The sequence below is a fragment of the Podarcis raffonei genome, chromosome 7 (assembly GCF_027172205.1).
Source record: "Podarcis raffonei isolate rPodRaf1 chromosome 7, rPodRaf1.pri, whole genome shotgun sequence".
Classification (NCBI taxonomy): Eukaryota; Metazoa; Chordata; class Lepidosauria; order Squamata; family Lacertidae; genus Podarcis; species Podarcis raffonei.
This window is the reverse complement of record NC_070608.1, coordinates 43,281,721-43,301,586: the sequence shown is the minus strand read 5'-3', so window position 1 is coordinate 43,301,586 and position 19,866 is coordinate 43,281,721.

Here is a 19,866-nt window from a genome sequence, read left to right as displayed (position 1 = left end):
TACTCTCAGCATTTTCCCTTTCATGTCAACCCTTCTTGTGCTGACAGGCCTTTGTAGCTTTTTAAAATTTCTTTTGTTTTTATTAGCCCAGTCATTTTGACGATTATCTGTAGTGTTTTAATGGTGTTTTATGTATTAACATTGTACATCACTCTGATCTTTTACGATGAGGCAGTATAGTAATGCTTTTAAAACTACATATTTTCAGTCAGGGAGGAGAGGGCTAGCACAGCACAGTATAGCTATAAAAGACCAAGCATCAACTTCTGTGCTGTCAAGTCAAACCTCCCACCACCACCCTTTGAAATAGAACTGTGCAGATAAAACACTCAAATTTCTAATCGATTCAGCTCATTACTTCTACTCACCCTGCCATGCGATAAGGCAGAAGTTACCATATGTCACTGTTCTACCATCACTGATTTATAATGTCTCTGCTTCTAGTAATTTATCCCAGCATTCTGTTCCTTTCTTGACTTAAACTCTGCATTTCATTGAAGGCACGCAAGCACACACACACAATTCTGCAGCGCTCCTCCAAAATACATGCACATTGTGCTTTGCCTTTCCTCAGTAGTGATGCTCTAACTAGTTGTTTCCCACAAAGTTTTGCCCTCATATTGAGTTGCATTAAGAATGTTCTTGCTCAGAAGCATTATTTTCTGTTATATTATTATCACTATTTATTGAATTTATATACCGTCCTATACCTGGAAGTCTCAGGGCAGGTGATAGTAAAACACTTAAAAGAAAATTTCAGCTTATTAATAAAGTAGAGAAAACTAGCTCGCGAAATGGAAACACAAAATAACAAGACATCTTCTTCTTTGGTGATCACTAGTAGCTGAGTAAGATTGTCTTCCATAAACACGGTTTTAACAATGAGTCCATAAGTGACTGTGGAGGCCATTTCTGGAGCCACACGTCCTTCCACAGTGGGGACATTGGATTCCAGGCGGGAGTTGATCACAGTGTGGATTTGCCAAGCGTGCCTTCCTCTTAGCACGTTTCTCCCTTGCGTCCTGAGTTCGAGTGTCTTCAAAGCCCATGACACCTTTGGTAAAAGCTGTTCTCCAACTAGAGCACTCACAGGCCAGTGTTTCCCAGTTGTTTCAGTGTTTATACTACATTTTTAAAGATTTGCCTTGAGACAGTCTTTAAACCTCTTTTGTTGACCACCAGCATTATACTTTCCATGGCTTCATTTGGCTGTCATTGTGAGTCAATATTAACTCAATATGATTAAATATGAAGTTATAATCTGGGATGGTGAAAAGAACTAAAGTGAAAGTCCAGTATGGTGAAGGGAAATAATAATGCAATCAGGCTTGTTTAATCCCAAGGATCAGAGAGAAAAAGTGTGTGTGTGCGTGCGCGCGAGAGAGTGTGTGTATCTAGAATTGCAACTGTATTATTGGCACAACTCTACAGAAAGAGCAATAAAAATATTCAGAGACTACAGAGGCTAACTTCTGGAAAAATATTTAAAGAACTATATAATACAACTAAAAACAATAAAATGAACTTATTCAAAAATTGGAAAATTGTGCATGTTAATCAAGGATAGGAGTATTCTGGAAGAAACCCATATCCCTGTTTTCAAGAATAACATTATCACAATACCTTTATACTCCATCAGTTCCTCCAGTCCAAGAAGTACATATTAGGCTCTTAGCAAAGAGCCACATGTTCTCAAATCCCCCCACAGTCTGTCATGACAACTCAATTTGAAAGGCACAACAAGTGTTTTCTTCCCAACTGCAGGCAATAACAGCCAACCTAAAGTAAAACAGCAAAGTCCTTGTTTGTCTTTGCAAGAAAAAGACAAGGTAATGCTGCTGGAGTATGAATGGTTGTACAAACTGGCAGGAGTGGTGGTTCCCTCCTTTGCTGAACCCATATGTAGTTAGGGTTTAGAGCTGCCTCTTTTACCATGGATGCCTTTAGTGGTGGCTAGAATAAGTGACAATCACCAACTTAGAAGGTTTCTGTACTTGAGGTTTCTCACTAAAAAGCTAATGTATGAACTAAAGCTGTGAGACAAACCATGAAACAATATAGAAATGTGGCATTGAGGATAAGTGGGGGTGAGTACAGGCATGCAGTTAAGCAGTTGTGTTGTTTTTTCATCAGCTCAAGTGCCAGTGAATAAAGGCATTTTACCGGGCAACCTCTGAACACAAAGAAGCCTTTTCACTGGTGTGAGATACTGCTAACCCACGACGAAAATTTAAGTGCATCAAAGACATGACATCTCAAAAAGAGATATTACACATTCAGAATACCTATCCATAAAAAGCTAGACAATTTTCATAATGTAATTTCCTGAACTTTGTCCATTGTTTTGGGTGGCCTAATAATTGTAAGGGACGCGGGTGGCGCTGTGGGTAAAACCGCAGTGCCTAGGACTTGCTGATCGTAAGGTCGGCGGTTTGAATCCCCACGGCAGGGTGAGCTCCCGTCGTTCGGTCCCAGCTCCTGCCCACCTAGCAGTTCGAAAGCACCCCTAAGTGCAAGTAGATAAATAGGGACCGCTTTCTAGTGGGAAGGTAAACGGCATTTCCATGTGCGGCACTGGTGCTGGCTCGCCAGTTGCAGCTTCGTCACGCTGGCTACGTGACCTGGAAGTGTCTTTGGACGGCGCCGGCTCCTGGCCTCTTGAGCGAGATGAGCGCACAACCCTAGAGTCGGTCACGACTGGCCCGTACGGGCAGGGGTACCTTTACCTTTTTTAATAATTGTAAATTGCTTGTGATCAAGCAGTAAATAAATGTTGTTAAATAAAATAAAATAAATAAAATAATGTCCTTTTCTTTTTAAAAAGCAAAGACACCTGGTTCAATTGTTCTTTATATTCATTTTGGAAGTGTGTGGATAATTTTAAATGTAATTAAATGTAATTCTACAGAAGTGCATGCATTATATATGCACACATTCTTTTATATATATATTTCTTATAGAGGGAAGAAGTGAGCTGCTCCAGGAATAGAAGAGATTAGCTCAATTGTCCATGGTTCTCTATTAAAAGCCATAATGATATTTTGCATGGTGCGGGGCTATTGTTCATCAGTGCTCTGAATTCAAAGTGCAGACCAGATACTCTGCATCCACCTTCGGTCTATAGAATTGACTTAATTTTGTAACATCTTGTGAAACATGAGACTTACATTATTATTTTTCTTTTCAGGAACTGCAATAAGTGTTTGGAAAGCTGTTTATTTAGAACTCTTATCCAAAACCATAAATATTGAAATTTCTGTAATTGATGGATCCTGTTTTTCAGATCTCAGTGACATGGCCAGTCAATATAAGAGAAAGCATTCTGTCAGATAACCTGGTCCTGAATTACAATTTGGGAAGGAGGAGGGAGAGCTCTCATTCCTCCTTCCCAAAGCCTAGTGCCTTGCTTACCCAGCTTTGGGAAGGCAGTGTGAGAGCTGGGGTGGGGAGGTGGGGGTGGGTTGACGATCCAAGGTTGCCAAGGGCTGTCAGAACTGGCCCCAAGGGCCACATGTGGCTCTTGGGCCACACGTCGGATTACCCTGATCTAACCTATTGTATGGAGCACTTCACATATAATGTTTAGATAGCTAATAGGTTTTCTATATTCACACAAGATTGTTAAGTATACATGACAAAGAGGTACACTTGTCAAGGAGCAGGGATTGGCCACAGTTTCCAGTTGTTGCAAAATAGGGTTTAATGTCATTTCATATGTGAAATGGCCCAAGGCCCAAATTGACACTGCTTTTTAAAAAATGCCAAGGAATAGCATGAAGGGTACTGTCCATGGTGCTGAAATGAACTACAGTTTCTGGTATTAGAATTTCACAGCAGCAATATTGCACAGAATTCAGGAATGCCTGTCCTTGCCTTTTTCTTCATGTTGTCCAAAACCTAGTGTGCAGGCATCAGGAGGTTTATTATTTATTAAATCTTTGCAAACATTATCTGGTATTATAAGAGTAAGGTAAAGGTAAAGGGACCCCTGACCATTAGGTCCAGTCGTGGCCGACTCTGGGGTTGCGGCGCTCATCTCGCTTTACTGGCCGAGGGAGCCGGCGTACAGCTTCCGGGTCATGTGGCCAGCATGACAAAGCCACTTCTTGCGAACCAGAGCAGTGCACGGAAACGCCGTTTACCTTCCCGCCGGAGCAGTACCTATTTATCTACTTGCACTTTGATGTGCTTTCGAACTGCTAGGTTGGCAAGAGCAGGGACCAAGCAATGGGAGCTCACCCTGTCACGGGGATTCGAACTGCTGACCTTCTGATCAGCAAGTCCTAGGCTCTGTGGATTAACCACAATACCAAATATAACAGCAGGGGCAATACAATGAAATGCCAAAATTCAGGGCCTTTTCTCAGGGGGAACTCATTGCAACTCAGTTCCGGCACCTCACAGGTGAACACTATTGCCATTCTAAGAGGACGAGAGAGGCATTCATGGTGAGTTCCGGCACCACTTTTTCTTGAAAAATAGCACTCCTCCATCAGCCTTCATACTTCCTTCCCAAAGTCTGATAAGCAAGGCACCTGGCTTTGGGAATGAGGTATGAAGGAAGGTCCTAAAGCTCTCCCATCTCCTTCCCAAAGCTAGACAAGTGTTAACTAGGTTTGGGGAAGGAGGAAGGAGGACTCTAGGACCCTGTCAGAGCCCTCAGGCCTTCTTCCTGAAGCAAGTGCTTACTAGGCTTTTGGAAGGAGGTGGCAAAGCTCCTTCAGCTTGGCCCCATGTGAAGGGGAACCAGTCACACTGCCCTAAATCTGCCTCTGATAACAGTTATTCATTTTAAATGTAATAGGAAAATCACATGGAATTTAAGCACAACTCATATACATCTCTTTGTATGTTTGTAACAGCTTTAAGTGTCTCATATTCTAAATGAGTGCCAAAATAAATTATGGTGAACAGGATAACCTAGTATTTGAGTGGATAAAGAAAAACAAGTATTTCAAACTCAAGCCATGCCTTTCAATACAGAAAGCTGTTGTGATAGGGGGATAAGGGGTCCACTTCTTCCTAGAGCTGGAACAAATTGATATTTTACATGGCATGGGCAAAGCATGAATAGTTTCCTTTAAACTCATTCTCTCACACTCTCTTCCCTTTCCATTTTTGTTCTTTTCCTCACAGTTTTAAACTGCAACGTCCCCTCTTCCATGCTGTCTTTGAAACTGAAGTCATTTACTGCACTTTCTCAATGAGAATCCCATTTTATGGAAAAGCTTTTATTTCTTACTCTATACTTACGGATTGCTCTACTTTTCAGCCTCATCTGCCAGGGCACATGCACTCCTAGTTCCCATCCAACACAGAGAGACAGAGGCTCATGCTGGTAAGTAAGGGAGAGCTCTTTATTCAGAAAAGTAATGGCACAGGATTGTCAGCAGATGCTCAGGAGTCACATTTCAGAAGTTCAAGAGTAAGACAAGAAGTTCAGAAATGGACAGTAGTGATGAAGATGTCCCAACAAGTTTCCCCATACCTCCTGCCAACTTTCAAAGATGAGCTTTGACATGGCCTGTTTATCTTCCTTGTGAGAAAATTGAAATTGCAAGTGTATGCCCTTTTAGTAATTCCCATCTGCTCCCATTTTAGTCTGCTCCCACCTGCAAAGGTGGCACCTGATTGTAGGTGACAAGGCTGCACTGCTCTGTTCAGGGTCCTGTTCAGTTACTGCTGTCTCCTGTTAAGACTTAGCTGATCAGAGCCCTTTTCCCAGCTTCCACTGAAGCTCTCTACTCCACCTGAAGGTCAGAGAGGAGAGCCAGCATCTCACCCACCCACCCACCCTTCCTAAGTGACTGGTGGTGGCCTAAAAAGGAGATTCCATCTCCAACCTACATTCCCAAGGCAAGCCTGATCCCAAACAGTGCTGTAGGGCTTATTCCACATGCCTTCTTTCTATTTTTTTTAATCCAATAATTGTTGCTTTGATTTTTTAATGCTTTACACCAGGGATGGGAATCCTGTGACCCTCTAGATACCATTGGACTCCAATTCCTATCATCCCCAGACAGAATATCCAATAATCAGAGATAGTAAGATACTGTGGTGGGGGCCACAGGTTCTCCACCTCTGCTCTACATGTTAGTTATCTGTCTTTATAATAAACCATGTATTTGAGTACCCTAAACTCTAGCATCTTGTCTCATTCCTCCTCTTGGATGTACCAGTTTTTATGGGTGCACCATGAGACTTTATCAGCCTATGTTAGCCAGGTGCTCTCCAGATATTTTGGTCTCATAATCTCTTACTATTGGCCATGTTGGTTGGGGATGATGGGAACTGTAGTCCAAGAAATCCAAATATAATATTGAGAAAATATGCTAAAGACCCCACAAGAGTTTCCATGGGTAGGCATGGGTAGACAAAGACACATTGTAATAGCTAGCTTTCTCTGAAGAATGCAGGAGATTTTTGAAGCTATATCCCCTTCACAATGCATCCCACCCCCCTTCTTATTCTTCTTTCACTATATCAGCTTTCTGTTCATTTTGGACTGCGCTTGTGGCAATGAATGCTGATTTTAGATTTGGTAACAATCCAGAACTATCCAGTGGCTTTAGCTGTAACATAGATACAGCACTGAGTTGTCACATCAGTTCCCCTTGTCTTTATTGTGCTTGTGGCTTAGAATCTTTCCCAGTGAGTCTTTCTCCCAAGTGACTCATCTAGCCCCCCCAGCTCTGTATACTACAATAGGGGATGAGCAGGTTACAGCCCACAGGAAATGATTTAAGAAGAGGCTTCAGCTTGAGGGAGAGAGGCAGCAAGGGTCAGGTTTGATTCCCTCTGCCTCCTTGGTGTGCTTTGAATTGTGGAAAAATATTAAACTGTAAAATACAGTTTCCCAAATGGAATGTGTCTGCCTTAGGACTCTAGAAAAACTTGACAGTATGGGTGGATTCATCAAAGATGTTGCATGCATGAAACAAGGTCTTCTGGTGCAGTGGGACTTCCCTGCTCTTTCCCCCATCACCCCCTAAATCTGCCCTGGAGGGTTAGAGAAATGATCCCCTGAACAAGTTTAGGGGGTTGTTGCTGCACAAGTGGTCCTCATGGTCCATGTGCATACTCAACTTAGCACTGTTGAATTCCACACAATATGCTTAACAGTTATATTGCTCGTCATTGTTTCTTGGAGATTCTGCTTTTAATACAATAGGATGAGCACTTTTCCATTGGGCAGAGAATCCCCATATTCCTAGTCACAATCAGTTCCATTTTGCTTTTTAGATACAAAATTAATTGCTTCAAGACAAGGTATTCAGTACCTCCTATACTGACTCATTTGGATTGTTGTTTAATTGAATTGGCTCAACTATGCTTTAAATGGATTGTCAAATAAAACCACAGCTGTAAGGACTCAACATACCTTTAGAGACTCGTCAGCAAATAAACAAACACCCGCATATGGGGTAAAAGTGTGAAATTAAAAGAAAATGAGCATTGACCTTTACTCTGGAGACATCACAAGTATATTTTCAGTGCAAACTGACAGGGTAATTTTTCTTAATATCATTGTTGTTTTCCCCATCAGCTTTGGAAACTAAATAGGAATTTGCCAGGCTGTACTGGGCTGAGGAAGATATAGCAACAAAGCCCCATAACACCATTTAGCAGAACAGATGTGTTTGCATATCTGTAAACATTGCCCTTAGCAACCAATGTCAAAACATTCCCTTGTCTTATATCATTGAGATCAGACACCGGGAATGGGGGTGGGGAGGGTTACCTACATCCCAGTAAGAAGAAACAGAAAAAGAGGAAAGGGAGTTGGGGTAGCTTAGACTGAAAAAGCTGGCAAAAGCTAGGAAACAGCAAACCTGGAAAGCAAGCATGCAATGCAAATGAGTTGAGCTCTAATGCCTTCAAGTACATTTTGGATAGAGAGAGCTTATTTGGAAAACTAAATTTATGGAAATGAATATATCTTCCATCAAGTCTATTTATTCTGTAGTAAATTTCCATGTTAGATTTTGGATAGCACTTCTCTGTGGACCTGTTGGATGACCAAGGCTGGGAGGAATATGGGGAATGCAACCCAGGTGATTCTCCTGGACTTTTTGATACCATTGACCACAGTAACCTTCTGTACCAACTAAGTGAATTAGGAGTTGGGAAAATGGTGACATGGTGGTTCCATTCCTATCTGCATGCTTCCTATTCTCCTATTGTATCACAGGATAATTCTGTTCAACAGCTGATCAGACTCATGAAACTTCTGTTATGCTTTCATTTTGTCACTCATGCTATTAAACATCCATATCAGTGGTTCATAATCATTAATACACTACTACCCATCAAGTACATGGAATTATCATAAAATGGTCCCTAATCTGCATGCAAGTACAAAACTCGGACACAAAAACATCAGTCAGGCACTGGGCAGAGGGTGAATGGTGGAGACCACATCCGCAGCCTGACCCTTCCAGAGAAGAAGAAGACAGTTCAGAATTGCAACAGGGGGTTGAGGGAGGTCATAGCTCAGAGGAAGATGAGGGGGGGGAGCTGGGAAATAATGGGAGAGGAGAAAGAGGAACCACCAGGAGCCAGTGTGGTGTAGTGGTTAAGAGTGGTAGACTTGTAATCTGGTGAACCAGGTTCGTGTCCTCACTCCTCACAACATGAAGCTGCTGGGTGACCTTGGGCTAGTCACACTTCTCTGAAGTCTCTCAGCCTCACTTACCTCACAGTGTTTGTTGTGGGGGCGGAAGTGAAAGGAGATTGTTAGCCACTTTGAGACTCCTTAGGGTAGTGATAAAGTGGGATATCAAATCCAAATTCCTCCTGGCAACCTGTCGTGGGAGTTGTTTCTGTGGAGTTTGGAACTGACAGGGTCAAAACTCCGTGGTGTCCTGTATCTGGGAGGAGGAGGAGCTTGTCGCAGAGAAGTGAGTCACAGCGCGTGTCTGCTTTCCGACTTGCTTTCGATTCTGACTGAGAAGCAGCTCAGCTCAGAGGCTGCGTGTGTGCTTTTGGAGCACGGCTGAGAATGTCACCAAGTTCCGATGGAGTGTGACTGTTTTATGGCTTGTAAATAAACGCTTCTAGAGATAAGAACCGAACTGTCTCTGGACTTGATTTATCCCTCATCTCACACGGACACAGGACCGCTGCTACTCTGCTCTCCTGCCAGGTCAGCTCCCAAGCAGAGCCACGCAAGGGAAGCGTGACTGGACGCAGGGGTTTTATTTTCCCGCAAAGGTTATGGCGGTACGTGTTTCCTGACAAGTGTGAGAAGGGAGAAGGCTGCCAGCGTCGGTTTGCTGTGATCTCCTGCCAGGAGAAGCTGGAGAGAGGAGCCAAAGGCCAGGAAGGACGGCTGCTTCGAGAGTCCGGCTTGCTGGTACTGTGAGTACGCTGAAGCCCCGGGGGGAGGAAGATGGCTGCTGCTCAGGAACAGCAAGGCCATGAGAGCTACCCCGGTGAGAGGCTGAATGGGGCCAACTGGGAGGCCTGGTCAAGAGGAGCGAGGGGGTGGTTTGTGGCCACAGGGCTCTGGAGTCCAGTCCAGAAGGAGCCGGCCCCACCCATGCAAGCTACTGCTATGCTGAGTGAGAGAGAGCAGAGAGAGCTCTGCATCTTGAAAGCAAGGAGGGCAACCAAAATGGTCAAAGGCCTGGAAACGATGCCTTATGAGGAACGGCTAAGGGAGCTGGGCATGTTTAGCCTGGAGAAGAGGAGGTTAAGGGGTGATATGATAGCCATGTTCAAATATATAAAAGGATGTCACATAGAGGAGGGAGAAAGGTTGTTTTCTGCTGCTCCAGAGAAGCGGACACGGAGCAATGGATCCAAACTACAAGAAAGAAGATTCCACCTAAACATTAGGAAGAACTTCCTGACAGTAAGAGCTGTTCGACAGTGGAATTTGCTGCCAAGGAGTGTGGTGGAGTCTCCTTCTTTGGAGGTCTTTAAGCAGAGGCTTGACAACCATATGTCAGGAGTGCTCTGATGGTGTTTCCTGCTTGGCAGGGGGTTGGACTCGATGGCCCTTGTGGTCTCTTCCAACTCTATGATTCTATGATTCTATGATTCTAAGTGTGGACGCTTTGCTGTTGCCCCACCTGAAGGGCGTTAAAACGGCTCAGGCCGCTTGGCAGGTGCTGAGGAGTCTGTGTGAAAGCTCAGCAGGGGCCAAGGGCCGGGAGGAAGCCAAGGGCCAAGGGAGCAAGCCTCAGGCCGAAGTGGGAGCCAGACCAGAGGGGGCTAGAGGACGCCCAGAGAAAGCACCAAGCCCAGAGGGGGCTGGGACTGTTCCGGGAAGCTGTTTCTCTGCTTCGACACGTCTGTGTGATGGACTGTGTGTTGGAGAGCAGCTGAGAGCTGTGAAAGAGGGCACAGGCTGCACCCCAAGAAGGAGTGGGGGGGCAGGCCAGGCAGGCCATTCCAAGAGCTCTGAGAAAGCCAAAAGCTCTGAAAGTTGTTTGTGCTTTGAGACGACGTCCAACAGCGCTGGGAAGCATCCGCTAGAGGCCCAGGCTGCCAAGGACACCGGCCGGCGTGGAATGTCAACAAAGCAGGTTCCCAAGGCCAGTTCCCAGCTAAGACGTGGGAAAGCAGCAGGCCAGGAGAGAAACAAAGACAAGGCGTCTTATCACCTCACAGCTGCGATGGTGTCTCTGAGAAAAGGCAAAAGCCTCAGTCGGGGGGAGGCTGTGGCCATGGCAACCGATGGGAACGCGAGCAACGCCACGGCATCTTTGGAAAACAGCCAGAGACACACTTTATCTCTTGTTGTCGATTCGGGAGCTTCGCATTGCCTCGTGACTTCTCGAGAGCTCCTGAGGAACTGCAAGACAGTTAAAACTGGACGTTATGTCACCTTAGCAGATGGGTCTCAAAGACCACTGACTGAATCTGGGTTTCTTTACTGTTCTTTTATAGATCATTGGGTGCAAGCTTATGTGGTTCCAGAGCTTGCCCACTCTCTTTTAAGTGTGCCAGCTCTTATGGCTGCTGGGTTCGATGTTCTGTTCTCTAACAATTTGTGTTCCTTCTACAGGGATGGGAAGAAGATCTACAGTGTCGAGAGAAAAGACACGCTCTTTCTGGTGGAGATGCCCATTGAAGATGGGGCTGGTGGGAACATGGGGCTGGTGGAAAATGGGGCTAGTGGAGAGTCCATTGAAGACGCCCAAGGGCAGTGTGCTAATGTCCCACCACACCATGATTGTATACACTTATGGCACAGGAGATTTGGGCACGTTGGGTGGTCATATGTGAGGAAGGCCACAGGCAACACCATTGGGTGTAGGTTCAAAGCATGTGACAAATACCTAGATTGTCAAGCCTGTAAGCAATCGAAGGTCACAACATGCACATACCCCAGGTCAGAAAGGAGAACCAGTAAACCCTTTGAACTTGTCCATGCAGATTTGTCGGGCCCCATGCCGACACCTTCTTTAGCTGGATATAAATGGGTTTTGCTTCTGGTTGACGATTTTTCTAGACATTCTTGGGTTTTTGCGCTGCAACAGAAGTCAGAGGCAGCTACACTGATCAGGGATTGGATCACAGCGGTAGAGCTACGGTTCTCTACCAAGGTGATTTCCTTTCAATCTGATCGGGGGGGGGGGGGAGTTCACAGGTTCTGCGCTGCAATCGTTCTTCAGGCAGAAGGGTATCAGTCATCGACTGACGGCCCCCCACTCTCCGCAACAAAATGGGGTTGCAGAGAGAAAATTTCGCACGCTACAGGAATCAGCGAATGCTATGTTGGCAGACTCGGGTTTGCCACAGCGCTTTTGGGCTGAGAGTTATAGGACAGCATGTTTCCTGCAGAACAGGGTGTTCAATTCCAGTGTAGGAGACACACCGTACTTTCTGCTTCACCGGAAGCAGCCGAAAGTGGGTTTTCTGCGCACCTTTGGGTCTACGGCTTGGGTTCTCATTCCAAAGGCCATACGCAGAAAGGGTGAGCCAAGGTCTAGGAAGATGATCTTTGTAGGCTATGAGCCGGGTTCAAAGGCGTGGCGCTTCGCATACCCTACTGGCAACCAGTCCAAGCTGCTTATTAGCGGCAGTGCTGAGTTTTGCGAGCAGAGTGGGTGGAAGCGTCTTCACGGGAATCCAGATGTTCTGTTAGACTCAGATGAGGAAGAGGAGGAGGACGAGGCTGAACCTGTTGCTGAGGTGCACAGTCCACAGCCACAGAGTCCAGAGCCGGGATCTCCAAGGGAGAGGCTCCGTATCTCTCCAAAAGGGAGTCCCAGGACCCCTCCACAGGTCTCTGTCAAGTCTGAGCTAAGGAGTGAACCATCCTCGCCAGCAGAACCAGCTGTTCGCCCTAAACGGCGCAGCAGGTCAGAGGGGGATGTTTCTGACACAGAGGATAGTAGGGTTGATCCAGGTGAATCAGGCACAGTTCCAGAATTCACGCTGAGGAGGTCAGCAAGATCAACCAAAGGGAAGCCACCTGAAAGGTATGAAGCCACGAGTGTCTGGGTTGGTGTGGCTAGATGTGAACCTGAATCCTTTGAGGATGTTCAGAAGTTGCCTCGGGAAGAAGCCAGCAAATGGCATGAGGCGATGCAGAAGGAGATGAACTCAATGGAGTCTCTTGGAGTGTTCTCACTCACACAGCTGCCGGCTAACCAGCAAGCTGTAGGCTGCAGATGGGTTTACCGACTTAAACCCACAGAAGCAGGAGAACCACAGTACAAAGCAAGATTAGTGGCCCGTGGATTCACACAGAGAAGGGGTGTCCACTTCACAGAGGTATATTCGCCGACCTCAAGGGCGGAGACTTTGAGAACGCTTTTGGCGATAGCAGCACAGAGAGGTTGGAAGGTGAACCATTTTGATGTAGATGTCGCCTACCTGAACTCAGATCTCCAGGAGGAGTTGTACATGCTTCCTCCTCCAGGGTTTGAAGTCAGTGAGCCAGGCGTCGTGTGGCGATTGCACAAATCCATCTATGGATTACGACAATCTGCCAGGAATTGGAATATGTGCCTACATGAAGCCTTAGAAGAGCTAGGTTTTAAGAGATCTCTTGCAGACAGTTGTCTTTACATTAGAGATTCAGGCTTGCAACAGCAAGTGGCTCAGGTGTTTGTTGATGATATCTTGCTCATGGCACGGACAGGTGAACAGGTAGAGAAGTTTGCTAAGGAGCTTGGAAAGCGGTTCAAGCTGAAGCAACTTGGAGATGTCAAGTCCTATCTAGGCGTAGAGATCACAAGAGCAAGTGATGGAAGCTTTTTGCTTCGCCAGAAAGGTAAGATTGAGCAGTTGCTTGAGAAGTTCAGGATGTCTGAATGTGCAGGTGTCAGATCACCCATGGAGACTGGGTACGTGAAGGAGTGTCAGCAAGTAGAACGCGTGGTGTTCGAAAATACTGAGCTCTTTCAGTCAGCTCTGGGTAGTCTGTTGTACCTGTCACAGTGGAGCAGACCAGACATAGCGTTTGCTGTCAATCTGCTCAGTAGAGAGGCTTCAAGTCCTAGTGTGCAGGCCTGGAATGGTGTAAAGCGGGTGCTACGTTACCTGCAAGATACCAAAGACTTTTGCCTCAAGATGTCAGCTGAGGGCGATGTCAAGCTGACCGCCTGGGTGGATTCGGATTGGGCTAACCTTGAGGACCGCAAATCAGTGTCAGGCCTAGTGGTGAAGTTTGGGGACTCAGTGATTGGGTGGAGGTCCCGAAAGCAAAGTCTCATAGCGCTTTCATCCACTGAAGCTGAGTTCAGTGCGCTATCAGAGGTTTGCAGAGAACTGGAGTTCTATGTGTGTTTGGTCGAGGAAATCTGTGGAGAGAATTGTCTGCCCGTTGTGGTGCATGAAGACAATCAACCATGCCTCAAATTGGCTGAGACAGGGCAATTCAAGGCGAGGACCAAACATTTGGACATACGGTTCCGGAATGTATGTCAGAGCGTTCATGAGGGGCTAGTTGCTCTGAAATACTGTCCCTCAACCAAGAACCTCGCTGATGGTTTCACAAAACCATTAACCTTCCAGAAGCACGAGGAGTTCTGTGAGGGTCTGTGTATGGGGAAAGCATTGATGGCTACTGTCCCCAGATGCAGGACAAGAGGGGGTGTGGAGTTTGGAACTGACAGGGTCAAAACTCCGTGGTGTCCTGTATCTGGGAGGAGGAGGAGCTTGTCGCAGAGAAGTGAGTCACAGCGCGTGTCTGCTTTCCGACTTGCTTTCGATTCTGACTGAGAAGCAGCTCAGCTCAGAGGCTGCGTGTGTGCTTTTGGAGCACGGCTGAGAATGTCACCAAGTTCCGATGGAGTGTGACTGTTTTATGGCTTGTAAATAAACGCTTCTAGAGATAAGAACCGAACTGTCTCTGGACTTGATTTATCCCTCATCTCACACGGACACAGGACCGCTGCTACTCTGCTCTCCTGCCAGGTCAGCTCCCAAGCAGAGCCACGCAAGGGAAGCGTGACTGGACGCAGGGGTTTTATTTTCCCACAAAGTTTCCTCTGCCATCTGACAGCAACTTTATGCTTTATGATGGTTGGGATTTAGGAATGGCACAGTCAACACTCAGAATAGCCCTAATCACATTTAGCCATGAGTAAGGGACTCACATGTAGCAGCAGGAGCAAGGCAGCACTTATCACCAGAGCACGTCTCAGTTTTGCATCTCCATTGCCACACTACCCTGACCATTGTATGTTGAGTGCATTAGTTTGAAAAAAGAACCCTCCATACAAGCAACTGCTCACACATAGGGCCCCACATTTCCCAGACACCCAACTGCATGGGTGTTCTGCTTATATGGAGCCCCCATGATCACCCTCTCCATGGGAAGGTTGGGGTGGTATAGTCATAGACCTACAACATCAGTGGCATGCTAGATGGTCTGCCCCATTCCTGCTGCTGCATGTAATTTCTCTACATGCCAATAAATACATGAATAGTACTAGTCTCCTTTAATTCCCTTCATTGCATGAACTCCAATAATATCTGTCTTATGGAGGGATATGTTACATTAGTAATGTAAGTCCAAATATTGTAATAATTACTGTACGTATTTAGACAATTTCCTGAAAAATCAGACACCTGAAAGTCACTATAAAAATAGTAATAGCAACAAATAATTAAGTTGTCCCCCCTCCTGCATTATATTAGCCAACACAAAATTTGAAGCTGTGCAAAGTGTCCACTGTGTTCTGCTTAATGAAGCATGATTTTCTTTTTGGCCATATTCTGGGGGAAAAAAGATTGTTGAGCAAAACCATAAAGCAAATGTATTTAGTAAAGAAACTGTGATAACATTAAAGTTTGGTTAATGGCTCTGTTTTATCTTCTAAAAGACAGTTGGCAAGGTAATTATAACATGCAAATTAGTTTTCACTGGGCTGCATATTTTTTTAAAAAAATGTACTAAGACAGCTGCGAATTTTCAGATTTCGAGAAGTTTCAAAGAAGCATACACTGCTGCAACTTACTTTTATAAATCCCTCCATGTTGGATTCTCTGTATTGTTGATTTATTTTATTACATTTCTATATCGCCTTTCATTCTAGGACAACAGGGTGGTCTACAATATAAAAACACAAAAACACATTACGTAATAACAAGCAAAAACAATAATGCATGTAATAAAGAGTGCAGTGAATCACCACCCGCATTGCATTGGAAGAAGGGCACCTAACTCTGCTTCTTCTGATTCAGTTGTTGCTTTTAATAGACACAAAATTATTGATTGTCCCCTTACTACAGAAGTGTGCAGTGGCTCTATGTGTGGTCCAAATAGAAAGAGTGATTTGGGGTGCTTCCCCCCTCCCTGTATCAAACCACAATGTCAATAGCACCTTCCCACTCATGTTGTATGGTTGCTCTGCTGTTTCTGAATACAAAACACAAGTCAAAATGAGGAGAGCATAGATCAGAAAGAGATCTGAATTTTTAAAGGTGCAGATACAGATACAAGGTGAATCTTGTGACTAGCACATTAGATGCTTGCACAAGACTGCAGACGTAACAGCTCCTGCCTGCTCCTCGCACTCCTCATCCTTTCCCACTTTTTGCAGCTATGGCCACAATCTTACCTCCCTCCCCAGCCTTCCCAGCCATCACCGCTTCCCGTCTTTCTTCCATGCTGCTAACTCATAGCAATAAAGCCACCTAACCTTTCACTTCTTTTCTCTTTTGCTGCCATTCAGGCTAAGTGGGACATGAGCCAATTACCACCTTGAAGAAACAGACTCCAAATTGTCATAGGACCAGCTCTCTCTTAAAGCCTGGCAACAGGAGGCCTATCTGCGCAATCAAAGACTGGGATGTTTTACCATTTCTTTTTTTACTTTGGTCCAAGATTCAATGGCAGGGAAACCTAGAGAGAAAGGAACCAACAATAAACAGCACCAGCACCATAGAAAAGAAGATAATATAAAAATGTTGGTCTTCTCTTGTGTCCAAGGTGACTTCCAGAACTAACAGCCAAATATCAAAAGGGTTGTTGTCTCCCCCTTCCTCCCTGTTATTTCATTGTCTTCTTATATTAGGTCTGAGAAGAATTAAGTAAGAAGGCAAGTCATTTGGGTTTTATTTTGAAAAATGGGGATGGAGGAGAGAAGTCAGTTCCAATTGACTTTTTGAACTTTAGATGCTTAGGTTTTAGACATATGTTGGACCCCAATGAAGCACATTTTCATCTCCTGTTTTTTAGTCCACCCCTGTTGAGCTTGTGTCATTGAGCTGTGGGCCCCAGATGCTTCTGCTGCTGTAAAAACCTCTGTAAAATCTCAGCCAAGAGGAGAAGCTACCATCACATCATTGCCTAGCATTGTTCTCGGGGCACTGAAGTCGCCAGGACCAGTGACAATTGTTTGGCTTCCTGCTGCCCTTACCAAGGCTCCTTATAGCAACTTGGTAAGACAAAGCTAGGAGGGATTTCTAATTTCAAGGCTGACTTGCCATGTGCTTTGGTTCTTATCTAACCGTTTAAGAAAAAAGGCTAATAAAGCAAAAAAAAAAAAAGTTTTACAGTTCTTCTCAGAGGCAGAGAGACTCATGGTCCTATAGAGGAAGAAAACGGCTCACAATTAAAGGGCAGCCACTGAGAATGCTTCTTTATGAGCTCTTGCAGTTTGAACTTGGTGGACTGAGGGTGCAGTGAAAAAGACACTTGCAATTCCTCTGAAGAGGGTCCAAGCCATTAAGTGATATATAGATGAAAGCTAACTTCTTAAATAGGGGAGAATGAGCATTGTGCCTTCCAGTTATTGTTGTTGTTGTTTTATTAAAGATTTTCTTGTTTTACAGAAGTATGTGTAATGTTGTTGTTGTTGTTTAGTCATGTCCGACTCTTCGTGACCCCATGGACCAGAGCACGCCAGGCACACCTGTCTTCCACTGCCTCCCACAGTTTGGTCAAACTCATGCTGGTAGCTTCGAGAACACTGTCCAACCTTGTCCTCTGTTGTCCCCTTCTCCTTGCACCCTCCATCTTTCCCAACATCAGGGTCTTTTCCAGGGAGTCTTCTCTTCTCATGAGGTGGCCAAAGTATTGGAGCCTCAGCTTCAGGATCTGTCCTTCCAGTGAGCACTCAGGGCTGATTTCCTGAAGAATTGATTGGTTTGATCTTCTTGCAGTCCATGGGATTCTCAAGAGTCTCCTCCAGCACCATAATTCAAAAGCATCAATTCTTCGGCGATCAGTCTTCTTTATGGTCTCACTTCCATACATCAATACTGGGAAAACCATAGCTTTAACTTTACAGACCTTTGTTGGTAAGATGATGTTTCTGCTTTTTAAGATGCTATCTAGGTTTATCATCGCTTTTCTCCCAAGAAGTAGGTGTCTTTTAATTTTGTGACTGCTGTCACCATCTGCAGTGATCATGGAGCCCAAGAAAGTAAAATCTCTCACTGCCTTCATTTCTTCCCCTTCTTTTTGCCAGGAGGTGATGTGATCAGTGGCCATGATCTTAGTTGTGTTTTTTTTTTATGTTGAGCTTCAGACCATATTTTGCGCTCTCCTCTTTCACCCTCATTAAGAGGTTCTTTAATTCCTCCTCACTTTCTGCCATCAAAGTTGTGTCATCTGTATATCTGAGGTTGTCCAGCAAGCTTAATTCCGGTTTGGGATTTATCTAGTCCAGCCTTTCGCATGATGAATTCTGCATACAAGTTAAATAAGCAGGGAGACAATATACAACCTTGTCGTACTCCTTTCCCAATTTTGAACCAATCAGTTGTTCCATATCCAGTTCTAACTTTAGTTTCTTGTCCCACTTAGAGATTTCTCAGGAGACAGATCAGGCACTCCCATTTCTTTAAGAACTTGCCATAGTTTGCTGTGGTCGACACAGTCAAAGGCTTTTGCATAGTCAATGAAGCAGAAGTAGATGTTTTTCTGGAACTCTCTAGCTTTCTCCATAATCCAGTGCATGTTTGCAATTTGGTCTCTGGTTCCTCTGCCCCTTCAAAATCCAGCTTGCACTTCTGGGAGTTCTCGGGCCACATACTGGTTAAGCCTGCCTTGTAGAATTTTAAGCATAACCTTGCTAGCGTTACTGACCTGCAATTCCAATGAGTCCCACCCAGTACAGCCAATGGTCAAAGAGTTAATAAGATAACTTTTAGCAGGTGCAATGTTTGCTGCCCCCACCTTAAATTGTAGCTGGGAAGTAATAAGAAGTTGGTGCATAGGTTGGAACAGGTTCTTAATACATTCTTGCTAGCTTACCATTATCAGCCTTGGCCAGGCCTTATACAGACTATTTGTCTGTGGAGTTCTGAAGAGCCCTGGCAATTTATTTGTTTGTTAAAGAAAAGCATGCAGAATTTTTATTTTACCTTTTGAAAACTTAAGTGAATGTTTTAACTTTTAAAAAATCCTCTGCAGTTGTGCTTTGAACAGGTTTTTAGAGCTATTCAATGCTTAGAAGACAACATATTGGACAGCCACTGTTTTTACCAAGCCCTTGGAACTATAGAGATATAGCAAAACAGAGCTATAAGGACAGAAATGACACAAGGCTTTGTGTAAGACCAGATCTGAGTGAGAAGGCAATTACTGACATCAGACTTTGACTCGGGGAGTAGGAAGGCACCTGAAATAACCCTGCTTCATCTAATTATTTGCAACACAGAGAGAACCACTGCACACCCCTATTAAATACAGATTTCTTTTCACAGGAAAAAAAAGCCCTTGAACCAAAGAATTCAGAAACAGCAAATCTACTTGTTCAGAAACCAGGGCAAATGTTTTCCTGAACCCTGTGACAGGAACAACTGACCTTTACAATCAACATGTTAGTTTTCAGGCTTGTGGTTAGGATTTTCTTAGAGATGATGCAGAAGAGAAGTTTTTGTTATCTTGCACTGGCCATTTTTGAGAACCAGACACGCTCAGGTATCATCAATACAACCCATGCAAGAGATACAGAGGCTAAAATAACTTTGGTACATTGAGATAAGCTTTCCTTAGTATGGGAGATCTTGATCTGCTTCTGTGCACAGAGCTGACCTCCCAGACACTTTGACGTTCACCCAAAAGGGTTTTTATAAGGCAAAGAGACAAACAATAAATCTGAAGAAAGGCCATCTGAGCAGATTTGCTTTCATTGATCAGCTTAGTTCTTTTCTTGAGATTTCCATGTGTGTTGGTCTGCAGACAAGGGTTATTGCCTGCTTTCCCTTCTCTTTTCCTATTTATCTCCTGAGCTCTCTGACATACAGCATTTGGCTAAAATAAGGTGGGGGTGGAAATCAGATTCACAAGTGTTCTTTTTCCTTTATGCTTATGCACCAAACTCAATTTTATAAGGATAAAAACCTGTAATTTATTGAGCACAATACTTTTGTTTTGTGTGGATATAAACAAAACAACCTGATGTTTGAAGCAGGCATGTTGAAACAGAAGCTTTATTTCCACCCATTTGT